The sequence below is a fragment of the Scardinius erythrophthalmus genome (assembly GCF_964197995.2).
Source record: "Scardinius erythrophthalmus genome assembly, chromosome: 22".
NCBI lineage: Eukaryota > Metazoa > Chordata > Actinopteri > Cypriniformes > Leuciscidae > Scardinius > Scardinius erythrophthalmus.
Window position 1 is genome coordinate 9,172,953 of NC_138242.1, and position 9,562 is coordinate 9,182,514.

Sequence of the window (9,562 nt, forward strand, 5' to 3'; positions counted from 1 at the left end):
TAAACAGTTAAATAATGCAATGAGAACACAAACCACAGTTTATTCCAAATTTGATTTAATATAACATTTGGGATTCATAGATAAATAAAATATCACTTGAAATTTAATGTGTAGAATTTATCCAGTCACACAAATTTTCACTTTATGGAGACTTTCCATTGACATAATGATTTTATACTGTACAAACTGTATGTTTATCCCTTAGCCCTATAGCCCAGCACATGACATGAAGGAAAAACAAGATATCATGGCCTCAAATTAAAGGCCCCCTGAAATCAAAATGAAGTTTTTTAGATTTTAGCATGAATATGTTAGCCTTAAGGTTATGAATAAACTTGTGTGTGTTACAAAACAATGACAAAATTCACATTTAGGAGATTCAACACTTCTCTCACTTCCGCTGAAATGTATCACATATTTTTTTATGACATTACCCTGGACTTCAACTTCTCATCACATCTTCTGTCCAATTAAATTCTCTCTAAAATCTAAAGCGTCCCGCCCCTATGCTATAAATACCACCTCGCCTTAGCGACAGTTGACATGTCACAGAGCAAAAAGGAGTGGAAGTGTGTGTTCGGTTGCTCAAACGCACAATTCTATTGCATTTTCCAACTGTACGTTGGTTAAGAATGAAATGGCTAAAATGTATTCACACCTCTACTATTGAATCCAACGTATCATCGGCGCTCTGCAGTCTGTGAGGTAAACTAAACGCTATTGGCTATTTCAAAAGGGGGAGGAGCCATTCAACATGTACCGCCTTAGCTTCCTGTTTCAGTGGAAATTACGTCAATGCATCATACAAAGCTAAGCGTTCCAAGGCACTTCAGTTGGCCTTTAAGAATTTGTTTTTACGACTTAATAACGATGTAACTACGACTTTTCTTATACCATTTTTACAATGTGGAGGTTTATGAATGTCTTTTCAAGTTTAGCTCAATTCTAGGTACACATTTGGGTTTCACTTTATTTTGATGATCCCTTTAACGAGCCCGATCTCACGGGAAAACGTACAAATTCTACGAGGTGGCTTATTCGTACGAATTCATACGACCTGACTCGTACGAATTAGTACGTTTTTTGCAAAATCGTACATATTTTACGAATTGGCCAATTCGTATGAATTCATACGAATGACCTACCCCTGACCCCGCCCCTAAACCTACCCATCACGTGGGTTTAGACAAATCGTACAAATTCGTACGAGTGAGGTCGTACGAATTAGTACGAATTAGCCAACTTTTTATCATTCGTACAAATTCGTACGAATTGGTCGTGAGATAGCGTTGCTTTAACACATTCTGTTGACTATAAGTGACGTTGTACCTACATGTCTTCTAACTCCCATTAGAATGTTAGTAGAGTATTAGTAGACTGGTAGGGTTAGAGTAAGAATAAGTTGGCATGTAGATGCAAAGTTACTTATAGTCAGTATAATGTCTGTTGGAGGACCATCACTACTAAAAGTTAGCAGATATTAAGCAGACAGTCTAATACTCTAATTAGAGTTAGTTGACATGTAGTTGCAAAGTTACTTATTGTCAACAGAATGTTCAAAAGGAACCATCAAAATGAAGTGTTACAAATAGGTACACTGTCATGATTGGTTGTGGTTTTGTGTCAGCAGATGTGGAGCTTGGCCTTTCACTGCTCCACGGTCTAGACCATGATCCAGGTCCAGTTCCCTTTCCCAGGCCTGGCCCATATCCCTCCCCCTGGTCCCTATCCCTCTCCCTGGTCCGCCTCCGTTCCACCACCCTCCTAAACATTTTATTGTTTTGGTTTTGGGGTGGGTGTTCCATTAGGTGTCAAGAACACAATTGGTTGTGTCACAATTGGTTGTGGTTTTGTGTTCATGCTTTGATGTCTTTTATTTTGTTGTTGGTACCTGTTTCCTGTAATGTATTTCTCATGCCCTCATGTGATCATGTCATGTGCTTCCCTTGTCTCTTCTGTCATATTCTGATTGGTTGTTCTTGTCATGTGTTCATCAGTTCTGTTTTGTCATTGGTTCATTGTCTTGACCATGCTGTCTTATTTATCATTAATCTTTTGTGTATAAAGATTCCTCGTGATTTTTTGTTGCTTTGTCTAGCTTTGTTTGTGTTACTGCTGTCGGTGAGTCGTTTTTGTTCATCTTATGTTTCAAGCCATGTTTGTTTCAATTTATCGGCTTTGGATCACTTTTGAATTTAAATAAACTGCATGGGTTCTGTCAACTCGCCTACGGTGGACATTGCACGCACACACACGCACACGCACACACACACACACACACACACACACACACACACACACACACACACACACACACACACACACACACACACACACACACACACACACACACACACACACACACACACACACACACACACACACACACACACACACACACACACTAACTAAAGCTAAAGCTCCCTTTCATCCTTGTAATCTGATTTTCTCCAGTGACCTCCTGTTCTTGTCTTTACTACAAACACAACAGCCAATCAGATTATTAGACAGCTACACTACAGCCAATCACATTAGACAAGGGTTCTCAAACCATATGCTGCTCATCTTAATAATAATTACCATCTTTTAGCATTTGTTAGTGCATCAGATAGTCAATGAACAATGTTTGAAGTTGTTTGTTCCAAGGGAACATATGACATATTTGCATTTATACACAGTGTATTTGTAATTGAGAAATGCTGTGAGAAGGACAGGAACACATTTGACAAGAGGAGGTGCAAAGAAAGAGATTAAGCAGATTAAAGTTGGACTGATGAGACAGCGTCTTTCCAAGTAAAAGAGAAACTAGCAATCAGACCCAAAACAAGAGAGTTTACGCTGCTGATGATGATGAGTTGACTATGAGGAAGACCACAGTGAAGAGGACATACCTTTTGAAGGAATATGAATGACACAGACAGGTGCTGAGAGGAGGATTACCACTCACTAAAGCGCAAGAGACAAACAGACACTCCTACAGGTATGTCACTGAGAAAACTTTACACAGTTTATCTATGTCATCTATGTCTTCCTTTCCATCTGTATCAGTATAATAATCATTTTCAGATTAGGATGTTTCTGTTTATTAAAGGAAGTTGCAATAATATTGTCAATCTACAGCTTGTGTCCATGCAACTGTTTGCGTTCACTAGTTAATTAGAAATGGTTCTGCTGTGTGACAAATAAATTTATCAAGTACTTGATTGTAGACATATTTGATGCAGTCTCTTAATTAATATGAGGTAATGAAAGCATGCATAAGAAATTATTGCATTTTAAAAAAATAATAAGATGGAACAAATTGGGGATGGTAAGATTTTTTTTTTCAATGTTGCTTTAAAGGTTTAAAATAATCATTTCAGTAAAAAAAAGAATATTGTTAATAAATAATGTTTAAAATATAATTTATTTCTGTGATGGCAAAGCTGAATTTTTATGCAGTCATTACGCAACACATTCTCATACCTAAGGCGTCACTTTTTGTCACTTTCAACCATGCTTCAATATCTGACGCTCAAAGCACCCTTTAGCGTCCATATGTGACGCTTCGGTTATGGGTAGGTTTAGGCGTCATGTAACTGACGCTTTCGGAAGCGTCAATATTTGACGCTCAAAGCACCCTTTAGCGTCAATATGTGACGCTTCGGTTGGGTAGGTTTAGGTCTGTGGTAGGGTTATGCGTCTCATATGGACGCTAAAGGGTGCTTTGAGCGTCAGATATTGAAGCATGGTTGAAAGTGACGCCTTGGGTATGAGAACGGGTTGATTTGGTGGTCAACGTTGAAAACGCATCTGATGTTTAATGTTATTGTGTCAACTTAAACTTTAATTAAAGGTTGTATCAGCAATTTCAGGCCCAAAAAAGGCCCAAACATAAATGATCACATTCATCTAATCTTTCCTAACGATCTGCTAGCTGCCGGCCCCATAAGCAGGCCCCAAAAAAACGCGTCTCTGTAGGCAGCCTAGGCTCTGAGATCTGCACACAAAAACAACACGGCTGCACGCGAAGTCGGAGAACACGAGCGCAAAACCTCACAACACCCACCCCCTGTCGGTGATTGGTTGGAACACTATTTATTTTGGTTTTGAGTGGTTGGTGAACCCAATTGTTTTTGTGTGCAGATCTCAGAGCCTAGGCTGCCTACAGAGACGCGTTTTTTTGACGGCCTGCTTATGGGGCGGGCAGCTAGCGGATCGCTAGGAAAGATTAGATGAATGTGATCATTTATGTTTGGGCCTTTTTTGGGCCTGAAATCGCTGATACAACCTTTAAGTTAAACTTTATTTAACTTTAGCGGTGCTTCTCAATACTCAAACTGATGTTTCCTCACTTCTTTGTTGTGTAAGATAAGGTCATAAGGGTACCTTTATAGTTTACATCTCACATATTTCAATAGGGCATCTTGCTTTATTTTTCATTTTTTAAATAATCTAAATTTAACAACATAAGAGCAGATCCCTTCAGTGCAGGTGATGACACATTGGCCCTGTTTACACCTGGTATTAAGATCTGATCACAAGTGGACAAGGAAGACACATAACCGTTTACACTTAGGCTGAATGCAAAATCGCTTCCTAAACCCTCATTCACTATTCCCTACGTTAATCCACTAATACTGTTCACTTGAAGGAGTGACTGAAAACAAGTGAGCGAATTCGGACAGCCGATGAGCGTACATCGGTTGTACACTCGTTATTGCAGTGCAATGTGGGATTGAATAAGTGCACTCAATAATGTCCACTATGGTTTCGGACACCACTAAAAATGGATGTCCCCTCAAATAGTGCACTATTTGAGGGTATAGGGGGCGATTTCGGATTCAGTCCTGGTGTTTTAATCTGTCTCTTTTGTTCACTTCTGTCCTGGTTTCTTTGAGGGGAGGGTTTTTTTTTCAAATCTTTCGATCTAATGGACAAAATAAGCTCACACAACTTAGTTTCTGCTCTGAAAGCCGCAAGACCACGGCGGACGCTGTGAGTGTGTGTTAGAAATCAGGAATGGTGAGAGAACAGGCTGTAAAGATTAAAATCCCTCCTCTATAATTAGCTGAATATTATATTTCATATGAGTTTAGGTTTAAATAATGTTTTAAAAATGCTAATAGTAGTTTCATATTAGTTTTTTAATCAAGCACTTAATTTGAAATGTTTCCTTATTTTCCTTATTAAAGGCAGTGATTGGTTAGAGCTGTTAGATCTCATAATGTCATTGACGGTGGATGAGACAGCAGGTGACCTCCCTGTGCGGGACGTGGGCTTGAGAGCAGGACTGATAACTGTTCTCACAGGTGTGTATAGAGCTGACACGGTGTGTGTTTATTTAGGTTGCAAGATCATATGCCTTTTTATTTCTGGTTTGTTTAAATGAGTGGATCTGTTTTGTTCAAGATCAATGCATGCTTTATTTCAGACACAGATCAAGACACCAGAAGCTGGAGAAGACCACCACAGGTGCTCAAGATAAAGGGTAAGACGTGTCTCAACACTCAACAACTAGTCCTATATATATACTATTTCTTAGTATGTTTAATAAACTTTTGTATAGCAATATATTACTTTTATTTATTACTATCGGAAAAATATGTATTCTTAACAATATCGCAGTTGTTGTTTTTTTAACAGCAGTTACAGTAGATTCAAATGGAGAGCAAATGGAGACATTTTCTGAACTGAGAAAAATGCCTCAGTAATCTCAAATGTGTCTCCTTGAGAATTTCAAAGAGAATTTGCTTGTTTCATTATTAGTTCAACCATGCTATTCATGTTTCATAGCTCTATACTCTTATTGTATATCAGCAGTTATCTAATTTGTGCTTATTTTTAGAAGCATCTGAGATGTCAATATAAGTCAATATTATTGTGAACTTCTTTCTTCAGTATACAATCCTGGGCTATAAAAGAGTAACTTTTGAGCAAACACTGTAAATAGTAGCAACGCTACTTGTGTTGTTTTCTAAGTCTCTCTGTCTTTATACAGATCGTCAGCGATTGTTCAGAGTACCACGCGAGCAGCTGGAAGACCAGTGTTTCCGTCTACAGGAGGAGAACACACTTCTCAAACAACACAGCCGCACACAAGACCAAAAACTACGCAGGTACAGAAACGTGCACTAACAACGAGATTCATAATACTTTTCCATCATCATTTCCATTCATCTCAATGCTAGTTACTGGTGCATGCAGTCCCAGAACTATGCAACCTGAACGCTTTGCTTGGACACTTTTATCATTGTTTTCATACCCCAAAATACACCGCCTCAAGAAGAGTAAGACAATCTGTTGTCTTGGCTGTTCAGGTTATCAACTAAACTGCTGCGATTAAAGCACGGAGCTTCGTCTGCAGGGAGGGATGGAGAGCATGAGGACACCATTCAAGAGCTAGAGGCTCGTGTAGCGACTCTAGAGAGCCAGAAGGGGACGCTGCAGAGTAAACTAAATTTAGCCAAGCAACACATCTTAGACCTGGGTATCAGAACACATAATAGGCCACGAACAGGTGAGGAGTCACTTACAAAAATCTTGGTATTGGTGTGTGTGTTTTTGGACATGGTAAAATGGTAATATTGCTGAAGCTTATTTTTGGACATGCACCATGTTAAGGTCTATGGTACTTTGAATGACTTAATAATGCAGTATGGTACCACCACATACATAATTTGGTGTTGCAGTCCAGATTTTATTCAGTATACTCTCTCTCTCTCTGTCTCAGGGCGAGGCGTGGATGGAGATGGAGGTGTCAGACGAGCTGCCCAAACTGCTCCTGCCCGCTGTGGCATCAGTTTACTGGACGATACTAGAGGAGAGATAGACAGATTGTAAGTTGACCTGTAGGTGTGTTCTTGAGTATGTTTTTACTTTAAAGTTACTATGGAGAATAGAATAGAGAATAAAAAAATTGCACTAGTGTAACAGACGTAGGCCAGTGAGAGCTGTGCGTGTAAACCTCACTCCCCTAATCTCAAGAGGCGCTCTAGCGACTGACACTAGAGACTGAGGTCTTTGCCTCCTTGTTAGAGCGCCCACCTCGCATGTGAACGGACACGGGTTCGAGCCCCACTTAGAGCGGGCGGTTTGAACTGGAGGGGCTACAGTGGTGCCGTGACCTGGATGGGTCTCAAGAGGCGTTCTAGCGTCAGTCGACACTAACAAGCGGTCTTTAGTGTCAGTCGTTAGAGTGCCTCTTGAGATTAAGGAAGAGAAGTTTACACACAGCTCTTACTGGCCTACGTGTTAAACTAATACGTCTAAAGACATTAAAGACTGCTCTTTAAATACCTCAGGGAATGTTCACAATATGATATGAATGTCATGATACTACTCACATCATCACAGTGTCTAAAAATGTCTTTTTGTGTTATATATTCTTATATGCAAGTTATATTAACTGCAAAAAATTATTAGGGGTGCGTTTCCCGAAGCCAACTATGGTCACAAGTTCTCTTGTTACCAATACAATTCAATGGAACTTACGACCATAGTTGACTAACAATGCTTTTGGGAAATGCACCCCTGATCATCATTCAATCATGCTTAAATAATTCATGTCTAAACAGTTCATATATGTAATAGCCATGGTCAATAAAAAACACAACTATTGTCCTCAATATTTCTGTCTCTTTCTCTTCTATATAAGCAGAATTGCATTACTCAGGTTTGTTGGATGTTTTTGCTTACATAACTTGCAAACACAGTATAGAGCTGTGCTTAATGCCTGCATCTCAGCTGAGACAAAGAAACAAACAAAAGGAGGAAGAAACACTTTTAATGTAGTTCAAAAATGTAGGTCTGCACTGAAATGAAACATCGAACATTGAAATGCATTTATTTTATGACAATCTGCTCATGGCATACCAGCCTAGAGACTTCAGCTATGTAGTTCTGCTTTCAATCTTAAAGACTTTGCTAGTACTGTATATTTTGATTGATATTTACTTAATTTTAATGCATCTTGATAATCCATACCCATATGGTTTAGACACACAAGTTGAGGATCCAAATGCAGTCATTTATTAGGGTAATCCACACAGGTCAGAACCATTACACAAGAAACCAGCACACACTCAGAAATACAGTATGACACATACACTATTTTGCAGTGAGTGAATACACAGGGCTTTAAATAATCCAATAATGCATATTGAATTAGTTAACAAGGCTAATGAGAAACAGCTGAAAGCAATCAAACATAATGAGTCCGAGCAATGGGTTATGGGAAATGCAGTCCATGATGAGATAACAAAGACAGAAGGAGTGCCCTCTGGTGGCTATCATAGGCACTCCGGCTGGCAGACAGACAGTAGCTATTCCATGCTATTAATTAGCTATTAAAATACCATTTGTATCTACAATATCAGTTTTTCCATCCTTGTTATTAATTTTCTGGCTTGTTTTCTCTCTCAGCAGATCTACCATCATAGAAACCCAGCAAGGGAGGGTGGCAGAACATGAGTTAAGTACTCAGTCTCTTAGAGAATTGTTCAGAGAAAAAGAGAAAGAAATTGAGGGTATTGTGAAAGACCTACGCAAACAACAAGCCGACGGACACAGGTAGGAAATTTTTTGTATGTGTGTGTATGTGTACATATATATATATATATATATATATATATATATATATATATATATATATATATATATATATATACATATATACATATATACATATATACATATGTGCATATGACATTCTATTCTTCTTTACAGACTCACTATAAAAGATAATGTAGATGTGATCAGACTGCAGAAGCAGCTCTCTGAAAAGAGCTCTGCCCTTCTGGTCAATCAAGAAAAGTTTGCTTCTCTTCAGGAGGTGAGCCGTAAGACCAAACCACTGCAAAAAACATTGGAAACTATTATCCATTAATCGGGAGTAAGTGCATCCATTGTGTGCGCTGTGTGGTTATTGTAAAATGTGAGCAGGCATTTACATTTAGCTGATGCTTTTATCCAAAGCGACTTACAGTTGCTATATATGTCAGAGGTCGCACGCCTCTGGAGCAACTAGGGGTTAAGTGTCTTGCTCAGGGACACATTGGTGTCTCACAGTGGATTCGAACCCGGGTCTCTCACACCAAAGGCATGTGTCTTATCCACTGCGCCACACCACCCCATTTACTCATCTTACTCATACAGATTCAGTATTCCTTAAAATGAATAAAAATATTGAAATGCAAAATCAGAATATTACGCAATTCATGGTTTTGTTCAGTGTGTCTAAAAGTTTTGTCTTTTTTTAGTACATAAAAGAAAATATGATGCATATTTTAAAAACACATCACAATAAACATTAAGGTCTTTCAAAGCTGTCTTTATTCATAGTAAACTAAATAAAAATATTCACCAGCAACATCCCAGCCAACATGTCCATGTGGGCCCCATGTGGGCTTTTGATGGGCTGTAACTTGGGCCCTGCAAATGGGGCCCAGATAAATTTGTCCATCGGCTCCACATGGGCCCCATGTGTGTTAGCCCATATGGGCTAATGATTGGTACACAGTGGGCTCCAAGTTGGGCCCATGTAGGAGTTTATTTTATGGGCCCACTTGGGTCCCAAATTATA